This window comes from Heliangelus exortis, chromosome 6 (genome assembly GCF_036169615.1).
Source record: "Heliangelus exortis chromosome 6, bHelExo1.hap1, whole genome shotgun sequence".
Classification (NCBI taxonomy): Eukaryota; Metazoa; Chordata; class Aves; order Apodiformes; family Trochilidae; genus Heliangelus; species Heliangelus exortis.
The window spans coordinates 38,404,621-38,415,493 of record NC_092427.1 but is presented as its reverse complement, the minus strand read 5'-3'; the positions used below and the strand labels follow the sequence as shown (position 1 = coordinate 38,415,493).

General features: G+C 45.4%; 1 protein-coding gene across 4 annotated transcripts in view; it reads left to right on the top strand.

Annotated features, from left to right (window-relative positions):
* The window catches only part of PLEKHM3 (pleckstrin homology domain containing M3), an 88,697-nt gene that overhangs the window by 633 nt on the left and 77,191 nt on the right, over positions 1 to 10,873 (top strand). For 2 of the 4 annotated variants that reach the window (XR_011726623.1, XR_011726621.1), the window contains exons 1-3: positions 189 to 429; positions 8,052 to 8,180; positions 8,893 to 9,142. The gene's annotated coding sequence lies outside the window, so the exon portion shown is untranslated. Of the gene's footprint in view, positions 1 to 188; positions 430 to 8,051; positions 8,181 to 8,892; positions 9,143 to 10,873 lie in introns of those variants that run through there. The other 2 variants (XM_071747960.1, XM_071747961.1) reach the window with 2 other exon arrangements.

Genomic DNA, 10,873 nt, shown 5'->3' with positions numbered 1-10,873 from the left:
GAGCCACCGCCGCCACCCATTGGTCGCCGTCCCGAGGCTGCCCCGTTCCGAGCCATCCCATTGGCTGCCGGCCCTGCCTGTTCAGCACGGGTCCCGCCTCCCCCTTCCCGCCTCTGCGCCCCGCGTGCCGGGCTGCACACGGCTCGCGCCGCAGCTCCTGTGAGGTACGGCCGCCATTTTGAGGCAGCTGGAGTGCAGAGGGAGAAGCGTTTGTAGCGCTGTGACTGCCCGGCCGCTTGGTATGTCTGCCTTCTGTGGGATCTCCCTACCTTGCCTTCTGTTAAACGATGGAAAAGCGAATTAATTTCTCTGCTGTTTCTTCGAAATTGGTATTTTTGTGGGGAGAGGGGAGCCGTGTTGAGTCCTTCAGAATTGGTCACACAGCTATGTCCTGAACACCGAATGACTCCATTTCGTTTCCTTGTTCAGGTATAGAGCTTGATTTGTCCATGTATCTGTTTGGCTTGCCCATGTTGGGAAGGTGCTAACGGTAGTTTCATACCCTTTGTACTTGTACCTCATTTGCACTTGTAACCTCATTCCTATTTTTAACTTGCTTCCATTCCGTTACCATATGCACCCTCAGCGAGTTTTTAAGACTCTTTTTTTAAAACGTCTTAAGCATTATTTTGGTGATTTAGATGGCAGTTTGGTTTTAAATGTATAAATGGAGTTAGATCTAAACGTTGTTCATATAAACTAGGAGTGATGTAGATAATTTTAAAAATAATTGGTTATTTAAAAAGTGTAACGGTAACTATGGCTTTTGTTTCCAAGGTTTGTTTTTAGAGATAATATAAGAGAAACGGGAGCTGACACAGTAAAAAAAAGTCTCACGGAAGAGTTGAGTGACCATTTATGTTAAAAGTGTTTTAAATCTAAAATTTTTGCATTCCTGGTATTTTTTTGTGGTAACACCTAGAGCCTTGAGGATAACAGGACAGACTTCACATGTTTTGGAGGTTTTTTGGTTGGGTTGTGGTCTTTTGGTTTTGGGATTTTTCTGTTTGGTTTGTTTTTTTGTGGTTTTGTTTTTATTTTGTTTAGGTGTTTTGGGGGTTTTTTTGCGTGTTTGTTGGGGTTTTTTTCCTGTCAGAAAGGCACCTGGCATGCCATGGGTGAGGCTGGCAGCCCTGTTAGGAAATGTTGCCTGCGGGTGAGGTAACAGTACATCACCACCAGCTTGGTTTAAACGACCTTAGGAGAAGTTAAACTTAAAGAACAGGGTTCTTAACAGAGTTGCCTGGCTGCTTTCTGCATACCCCGTTAGCAGAACTTCACCGGTGAGGGGGAACAGGTTTATCTTTCAGAGGGAAAAGGCCAAAGCCCCTCAGGTTGTGTTACAGCACAGCCATGGAGACACCTGTTTGTTCAGAACTGAGAAATTAATACTTTGCAAATATTAAACATGATAAAAGTTCACACCAATTAGTAGTCAAAATATGGGCAGGTGTGTGGGCAACCTGTGGTAGAGGAATTAAGAGTTTGCTCTGTGAAGCAGTCTCACTTTTATTCTTGACTAATTTAATGTTAAAATGGAGGACTAGGAATAATTAAGAGTATTTTGCATGTGGTATTCGGGCTTCCAAACTGTACATTCAAATGGCACGGTTTCTCTCAGTGGTCTGCAAATATGACCCAAATGGTTTCATATTCATATAAGTAACAGTTTTACATATACAAAACTATATATGTTGTTTATATATAGAGACAAAACTATATACATAGTTGCGTTCATGATTTAACCAGGTGTAACGTTGTTTCAGAAGTAACTTACTTGAGTAGTGTTTGTTTATTTGGGTAGCACTCTGCTTTATAGAGGTCCTGGAAATTTACTAGGATTTTTCTCAGCCTATGCAGTGCAGTCTTTTTGCTGATAAGTGGTGGTGATGTGTAAGTGAAGCAACCTTAAAGTAAATTGTCTGTTTAAAAGTTGAACCGAGACATGAGAAATACTGGTGTAATGTGGAGTAATTCACAGGTAATTTGATGTGATCTTTCCTAAGTACAACGGATGCATCCAAAGTATCCATACTCCAGCCAGTCAGACAGCTGTTTAATTCACCAGGTGTATTCACTGGGTTTATTAGGCACTTTCAGCATCTTGCTCTCTTACTTTTTAAACTATACTGAAACTCAACACATGAAGGTCTTAAAGATCATAGGAGAGGGACCAAGCTATGTGAATAAATCGAAATATTGGATACTTTGTTTCACACAAAATTACCATGTGTATATTGTGGCAGGAGGTAGTTCTGTTTGGGAAGTGGTGCACCTTTCTGGCCTAGCCATTCTCTCAGTTTGTTTTCATTCTGCCATTTACTCTTCAAAGGCAAGTGCTTTAGATAGAAGTAATTCCAACTGGAAAAATGAAGATCCTTCCAGTTCCTAAATGTTTGTGCAAAATTGTATGAGGAAGCAACCTCTGAGGGAAAGCTTCTAAGCAGTGGTAATGAATAACCATCAGCAGGTAGAGGAAAAAGCAGTTCCAGGATGTTCACATTCTGTCATGTCTGATAATCCGCTGCATTTGTTATTTATGATACCCTGTGTTTTTATGCCTAGTAAATCTTAAACCCCAACATACTAGAACAAAAGGGAATAGAGCAGTTCAGTGGGAAGGGGCCTGCAGGGATCATCTAGTCCAGCTGCAGCACAGCCTAATGTTGATTGAGATAATTGTGTGACTCCTATCTAGTAAATTGTGAGTTTATTGAGCACTGGTCAGATTACTTAATGGCACCTGTGCAGTGTTGGGAAATGAAGATAAAGGTTCTGTTTCTGCCTGGTTTGGGATCCGCTGATTGAAAGAAAATATTTTGAATTTTTTCAGTGTCTTGCATGTTATAAGCTATTAAATAAAAAAAATTGCAACAGAAAATACATACAGAATTGTTTGGGAGGTACAGTGAATGCTGTACATATGAATGTTAACCACATTCTTATTCAGAATGCAGATCAACAAAGTATAGCTTAGTTTTCAGCAATGTAGTAATTTAGTGAATATGATCTGCTCTGAAGTTTGACTTTTATTTTAACATCTTTCTGAATTAAACTGCTCCCCCCCCAACTTGGGAGGTTTTTTTTTTTTTGCTTTGCACAGCATCCTGCTATATGAGTCCCAAGTTGTGAATCTTATTTTCATAATTAATTTACACCTATTAGAAGTTCCATCATTTAAACTTACATAGAAACAACCTTCTCAACTCAAGCCTTCACACACATGTACAAAATCCTGCTCTGTGCAACAGCTTCTGCTTAATTTTCCAAGTGCCAGGCACCCATAATTCCACCATGTAAAATCAAAAAGCTCATTACAACTGATGAGAATAGCACTTCAAGACTGCTGTCTTTTAATTCACAGTGCTTGTCAACTACCAGTACAATAAACTCCAATTCATTTTAAAACATTAAAATCTGTATTCTGATAGCTACCTCAGCATTGTTTCATCTCATTAACGCCAGTGAAGCAACAAGAAAACAGCATTAAAAGTGTGCACTAGTAGCACGTCATTTGCCTAACCATTTGTTTTTATGGGTTTTTAAACACTTTTTAGTATTTTTTTCTGCAAACAGTACGAGTATGTATATATTCAGCCGGCTCTGTGCTCCCCAGCACCCCTCAGCCCTCCTTCCCCTGGGGATATAGCCCCCTTCACAAAATAGCTCCCTCTGCACACTGGGCACTTGTCTCCCTGACAGGGTGGCTTAAAAAGTGTAAGCACATACCTATGGGGCACAGGAAAACAGAAGTATTTCAGAAGAATGTCACTAAAGCTCAGTGGGTTACTGTGTGTGCCTGTTGGTGTGTAAACACAGTAATGGTGTCCTGTCTGTTAAGCCCCTCACCTGGCTGATCTTTCTTTACAGCCTTTGCTCTCTGTTCCTTTAGAATGGCAAAGGCACCAACTGCATTAATCGTTTTGGATACTAGAGGGAGCTCATGGCTTGAGCAGTCAGAGTGAAACATGGTAATCTCAGACAATTCTTGAGGAAACACAGATGGGAAGTAAAGTGACATTGATAACTATAATGCACCTTTTTCCATCACTAGCAAAGCTAGAAGGGATGAATTTATCTGCTTAGGAAATGACACATGGCTTCCAGAGACACTCAGATAATGCAGTGCTGTAACCGCAATTTCTGCTGTATCTGAGCACCTTTCTGTCATGTTGGGGTTTATCTTCACAACTTCCTCTGCAGAAAGAAGTCCCTTTGTATTCTGGTAATACATGGGGGGTCTCTGAGATTCAGAACACTCTTGGTGGTGCAGCTTTCTGGCTGTAACTGCCATAGCAGCTTCTGTCAGGCACCACTCATACACTGACAGGAGAGCACCATGTCAGTGTTCTTGAGATGTCCTGTTACGCTGCTGCACTTCTGTGCTCAGCTTGTTCCTTTGGGCACAAATGCAGACTTGTCAGTCCCTTCTTACTGAAAGACTTGCTTCTAGACTTGTGGCTCAGAGCAGCTGAGGGAACTCAGGGTGTTTAGCCACAAGAAAAGGAGGCTGAGGGGAGACAACCTCTGAGCTCTCTACAACTACCTAAAAGGAGGTTGTAGCCAGGTAGATGTTGACTCAAGTAAACAGGTGATAAATCAAGAGGAAATTGCCCTGGGCTCTGTCAGAGGAGGTTTAGACTGGATTTTAGGAACAATGTCTTTACCAAAAGGGTTGTCAGGCCCTGGCACAGGCTGCCCAGGGCAGTGGTGGGGTCACCATCCATGGAAGTATTAAAAATACTTGTAGTTGTGGTGCTTAGAGACTCATTTAGTAGTGGACTTTGCAATGCTAGATTAATGCTTGGACTAGATGATTTTAAGGGTCTTTAATGACCAAAATGATTCTATGGTTCTATAATTCTGGAGGCTCTCTGTGCTTGCCCTCTCCCCAGATCTGCCCCAGTGTGTGGCACTCAAGGAGCTGGAGAGGGGCCAGCATCCTGGGGCAGGTGGCTAACAGCAGGCACCTTGGTGCTTGTTCCCATGAGATACCACCCAGCAAACAGCTTCTCAGTGATTTTGAGGCAGTGAAGGGCAAAACCATCATGGACTGGTTACAGTCTTCTCTGAGACACTGAAGGCTAAGCCAGCCTGGTGGACCAGAAGCAGCTCAACAGTCGCCAGTAGGGTGTGAAAAAGGCTGTTTCTCGCTGGCCAGAGGTGTTTACAGAGAGTGGGAAAGGAAGCTAGCAGGATGTGTACCTGGAAAGTGAGAAGAAAGCAGCATGACAAGAGTGTTGCTGTCTGTGAGGGTTCAGATGATCAGAGAAGAGTGCATGCAGGTGTGAACAGATGGATGCAAATGTACTGCCGATATACATGCACAAAGAAGTATTCCAAGGGGAGTTCTCCAAATCACTCAGGATTTAAGGAGACTTAAAAGCAATCCTGAAACATTGCTAGCTAACTTTTTTGCCATCTCCCTGTAGTTCTGCAGTAGCGATCTGTCATCATAACAGGGTGATTGAGGGCAGATTAGCCACCAGGAGCTGGGGTCTTTGGGTGCTGTAAAAGCAGCCACACTTTAAATGAGCTAGCTTATATGTTTTTGTTAAGATACCTTTGCATAATCAGAGCAATTTAATTTATGCTACATCCATTTAATCACCTAGGGTTATTGGCATGTGGACTTCTAATCCCAGCAAATACTACCTGTGTCCTGTTTAATTCTGTTTCAACAAATCTTTATTCCTTTAGAAGTAGCTCAGCTGTCACTGTGATTAGGTTGCTGAAAGTGTCAGGGCAACAGTAAGTGGACAATCGTACTCCTTCAGTGCCTGAGGCAAGGCAAAATTGACTGCTCTACCGAGTTTTGGGATCCGGGTCTCTGTGCGTGCAGGGGCAGGCATGCCCGGGGGAGGGCAGTGCTGCTCTGTCATAAACACAGGCTTTGGATAGCCTCTTGCAGCTGCGAGCTCCTTCCTCTAACTTGGTGTACTTTAAGTGTGAAGCGTTTCATGTCAGGTGGGCAAGTTCGGTACCGCTGGATGGAGGTATGAGGCTTTTTGACCCTTTCCAGCTCAGGGGTGAGAAGTGTTCAGTGTCAGGATTTTTTCCTTCCACTGCAGCAAGGTGGGAGCAGTGTCCTTCTGAGGGGCTGTGGGGCCAGTATCACAGTATCAGTGTAACTGGGGCTTTTGGCTGCCTCTTCACTGTAATGGCCACGGTGGGTAAAGTACAGTGCATTGGATAGGAAGGGCCACACAGACCATGTTACATGTGACACAGAATGATCACTCACATGCAGGTGGCAGGAGGGGATTTCGGTGGAATGTCACAGCCAGGAACATGGTCTCCTGCTGGAACAGACACTGTTGAGGAAGCTGCACATGTGGGCTCTTGCAAAGTGCTAAGGATGGGAAAGCATTGCAGTACACTGACTTCATAGATACCTGCCTAACTTTCCCCAACAGGAGGTGCTGATGATTACCATGACTAATAGCTCAGTCTGGTTTGTGAAAGAGAAGATATTAGGACATTGCTGGGTGCAGAGGGCTCAAGTTTTTCTCCTCAGTGTCTGATAACACAGTTGCATTAAGCTAGATCGTGTGGGCACTACCCTAAAAGGATGTAGTGCTTACCAAATGGTGCTGTTACTTTACTTCTTATAGATGACACTGTAAAGAATCTCCTGGCCAAGGCAGTCCTGTTCCTTTCTCACCCAAATGATTCATCTCTATGAAGGCCAGTGGCAGTTTTTATCTAGCTGGATTCCCTGTCAATTCAGTCAGCCTTTTTTTCCCCTTCTTTTTATTTGTGTCCTACCAATAGAAGTTGAAATGAGAAGGACTGAGATTATTCTAGCATATGCTTTTTTGGGGGTTTACAGAATGGTTGATGGTGTTGCTGTATGTTCTCTGAACATGACTATGAAGAGGGACATGTGGAGTAATGAGTATTTTAGCTCTCAGGACAGTATTTGCATAGGAGTTGCAAGCTGTGGGAAAGATATGCCTGCAGGTCACATTTATACCCTCGCTCCTCATAGAGGAAGAGAGCCTTGGGGCTGCTCTAACTTGTTTCTAACTACAGCTGCACCTGTATGACTACAGCATCAGCGAGGGATGTCAGGATGCAGCAGAAACACAATCTTACATCTTTCCCCCCTATGCTACTTGCTAATTAAATCAATGTTAAACTGAACAGTTGCTGTAGAGCTGTGCAGAGGCAGACACCAAAGGTCTGGCTGTAACATCTGAGGAGAAAACAAGAGCAAGTTCCTAGCAGCAAGAGCTAGCAAGAGCCAGTTGATAGAGACGTTTTTTTTTTTTTTAAATTGCAGCCAGCAGATTACATCTGTGAAAGCTCTGGCATCACAGACTTCTTCCAGTTGGGATCGATGTCAGGTCTCTATCCAAACCTTTCCAGGGCAATTGGAGATGGAAGTCATTGCTGTTCACTAGTCTCAATCCAGCTTTTATGTAGTCTTCCTACACTGTTGCCCAGCAAAAAGCTCCTATAAACTGTATCTGTACTGCCTGTGCATAACTGCTGCTGACCCCAGTTCTTGTGGGCTCTTGGCCACCTGGGTTGCTCAGGTGGTGGTTCTCCTCTCTACCTCTCTTCTCTGCCAGGAACAGAGAGCAGAGAGCAGGTATGGCAAGTGACAGCCAAGGGCATTAGAGAGGGAAAGGGTTTTGCTAAGCTTACAAAGCAAGACTTGTTTGGTAGAGCAAGAAGACCTGAAAGGATGCAGACAAAAAGCAGGGAAGTTACACTGAACTTAACCAGGATGTGCTTGCAGAGATTAATAGCTGCTTCCTGTCACATATTTCGGTATGTCTTCTGCTTGCAAAAGTTAGCAAACATACAGCTGATGTTCTGGAAAGGCCTCTTTTACTCCTTCTGACTCCTGTTCATTTTTCCCCTCCATTTCAAGACACAGGGTCAGTTGAGAAGGTGTCTTAAATCTACCTTAATGAGCTCAAACAAAATTCAGGGCACAATCCGAAATTGGCAACAATCAGAGGCCAGGTCATGTGCTCCTAGTAACCTACTCTTTATGTATCAGTATCCATGCTGCAGATGAGACTGATTTTCTGTTTCAGGAGTGTGGTCCTCCAGACATTTCAAAAGAGCAAGAAGGAACACCACTCATCTCAGAAGACTGCAGTAAGACTCTGAAGAAAAAGAGCTATATCCACTTCCCAGCTCTGCCATGGCAAGAATGACCTCAGGTATTGTTATTTAATTTCCCTGTGCTTTAGCTCTCGATGTGTAAAGGGTGATCGCTGTCTTTGACTTGCAAGGTTGTTCCAAGATGTTTTCATCCTCTAGAGGTGAATCAAAGGAGGACCTATGAAAAATTTCTTTTATTACAAGAGATGCAGTTACTGGTGAAATGTTGAAAGCAGAAGGGTAAAATCATTAAAATCTCAAAACTGCCAAGCCCTCAGGAAACGAAGCTGGAATCAGTTGTGTGTGGAGTTTCTTTTAATCAAAGTTTCATGCTTTAAGCAGTGAGGAGTTCCATATGTCCTCTACTTGTGATAAACCTTTGGCACCATGACGTTTTCCCAAGTGGAGAGGGTTGGGTGGGTGCCTGTGCAGAGAAGTTGGTCATTCCATACCTCAGCTGAATAACATGGTTTTTTATGACAAAAGGGGCAGCACTGACGTGGGGTGGCTCTCAACAGGTACCTGAGAGTCCCTGAGACTGCTGACACGTGCCCAGGTACATGAGCACTGTAAAACACCTGCGGGGTCTTAGGGTAATTGTTTCCTTTTATTGTTCTTTAGTTTGCTCATGGGCTGAAAATGAGTCTAACATTTCTCAGCCTTGTATCCAGAACACTTGTGTGCTGGGGTAGCAAAAGGAAGGCTGTATTATTCATGACTCATACAGGTGTGTATCATCACAGTTCACTGTTAGGATGCTGTCTTTTGCAGAGACCACCTATGACCTCTTGTCCACATTTCACTGTTTAAGTGACCAGTGTGCCCCTGATCCTGTGATACGTCAGGCTGCATAGAGCTTGTCCCCTTGCAGCTGGCATTTGAAGATGGAGAGGGTCTGGGAACTCTGGGACTTTGAGCTGCATGCTCCTAAATGGCTCTGGAGGATCTCAGGATGGATGTTGATCCTAGCTTTCAGCTCAGCCCATCTCTCCATCACCAGGAAGATGCCCACAGACAGAAGGTAGGAGCTGCTGGCCCATGCCTGGTCCCAGCCTGCCCTGCCTCCCGGGGGTGTGGGGAGGGGAGGGGAGGCTGCTCCTGTCCCGCCTTCCCAGCAGCATCTCCCGGGCACAGCTGCTGAGTAAGGGGGGGACAGCAGCCCCAGGTTTTGCTTCGAGAACTTAATCTGCACTGTCGTCCCTCATTACTGCCACTCAGTGCCATCGTGTCCAGCCATGAAGGGTCACAAGGTGACATCAGAGTGGCTGGGCGGGGGGTATATAATGGCCTGGCAAGCACCAAGCCATATGGGGAGGCTAAAAAGAGAACAGCTCCATCCCAAAGGATGCTCCCAGCGGCGGGTGGGATGGGGCTGGAGGCGACTGGGTTCACACTCGGTTTTCCCGAAGGTCACTCCGCAATACGGTAACCCCAGCTCGCCTGTCAGCGCCCATCACCGCGGCTCTCCTCACGGGGCGGGGGAGGGAGGAGGTTTGTTTAGAAGCATTAGCGTGCCCCTCCCCCGGCCCCATTAGCGGCCCTTATTAAACCAACACAGACAAAGAGCAAAGATGCCCTCGTTAATGGAGAGTCTCCGATAATTACTCTGCTCTGCCGCTCCTTTTGGGGCCTGAATGGCCTTTGAATAATGTTTCTCTTGCTGCGGTTGCAGACAATGCCCTGGCAGACGGCTTTGAGCGGTGCCAATCCCATTAGCAGAAGAATAGCAGAGCTCTGGCTGTGCAGGGGGTACTGTGTGGGGGTACACGGCGTGGGGAGGGGGCTGTGGGGTGCTGTGCGGGACTGTGCTTGTGAGGAGAGCAGAGGCTGGCAGGGGGACAGGGTTACACTGCCCAGGGCTTTGCTGCCCTCTCTTGCCCTCCACAGCCCGGGATAGCAGAGGGGGGAAGTGCTGGTCAGCACTCCATCTGAGAAGCCTTCTCCCTCGGGAAGTAGTGCCCAAGCCCGGGGCTTGTGAGAACAGGGCTGCCCCTCACCACGGAGGTGGGGGCTAAGATGGGCACATCTGCTCCCAAAAAAGGAAGAGGAGGGAGAGCTGGGAGGCAGCAGCCCCACAGGATGAAGGTAGTGCCTCTTCCTGACTGTCCTCATGTTTTCCAGGCACAGCTCTCTCTCGCAGAGCTTGGAAATGGCTATACCATCCAGTTTTGGGGCAGTTAATTTTGTGCTGCACACCCTAAGCAGGAAGCTAATTAGTGTGTTCAATAGGCAGCTGTTAACCAAACTTGGAGGAGTTGGAACAACTCTACCTGAGTCTTTGTCTTTGATCTCCCCTTCATGAGAAGTGAAAATAGTGTATAGTTGGGCTGGCTGCAGTGTTTAATTTAATCATCTGATGGTATTTATTTTCACAAACATGAACTCAAGGAATAATTATCGGAAAGGTTTCATCTTGTGCTGAACGTGCCTGTTAACGGCCTTCCTGTGAGATAATAGCTTCTGTGTAGGGAGTCAGTAATTAAAATGTGTGAAAAAAAGGCCTCTTCAGAGGCAGCAGGGAAAGACTGAGGGTCTCTTGCTGTACTGGTGTGAGCTGGTGAGTCTGTCAGTGGCCTCAGTAAGTGGGCATTGCACCTTCCACATTATGCCAGTAAAGGGTGTGCCCAAGGGTTCTTGAGAGTTCCCCAATTTGAGAAAGGTGTTTGGATTCTTATCAGCTTGAGCCAGCCTCTGGAGTACGTGGTACAATGACCTGGTATTTAGAAGATGATTTTGCAGTATACACAGGATA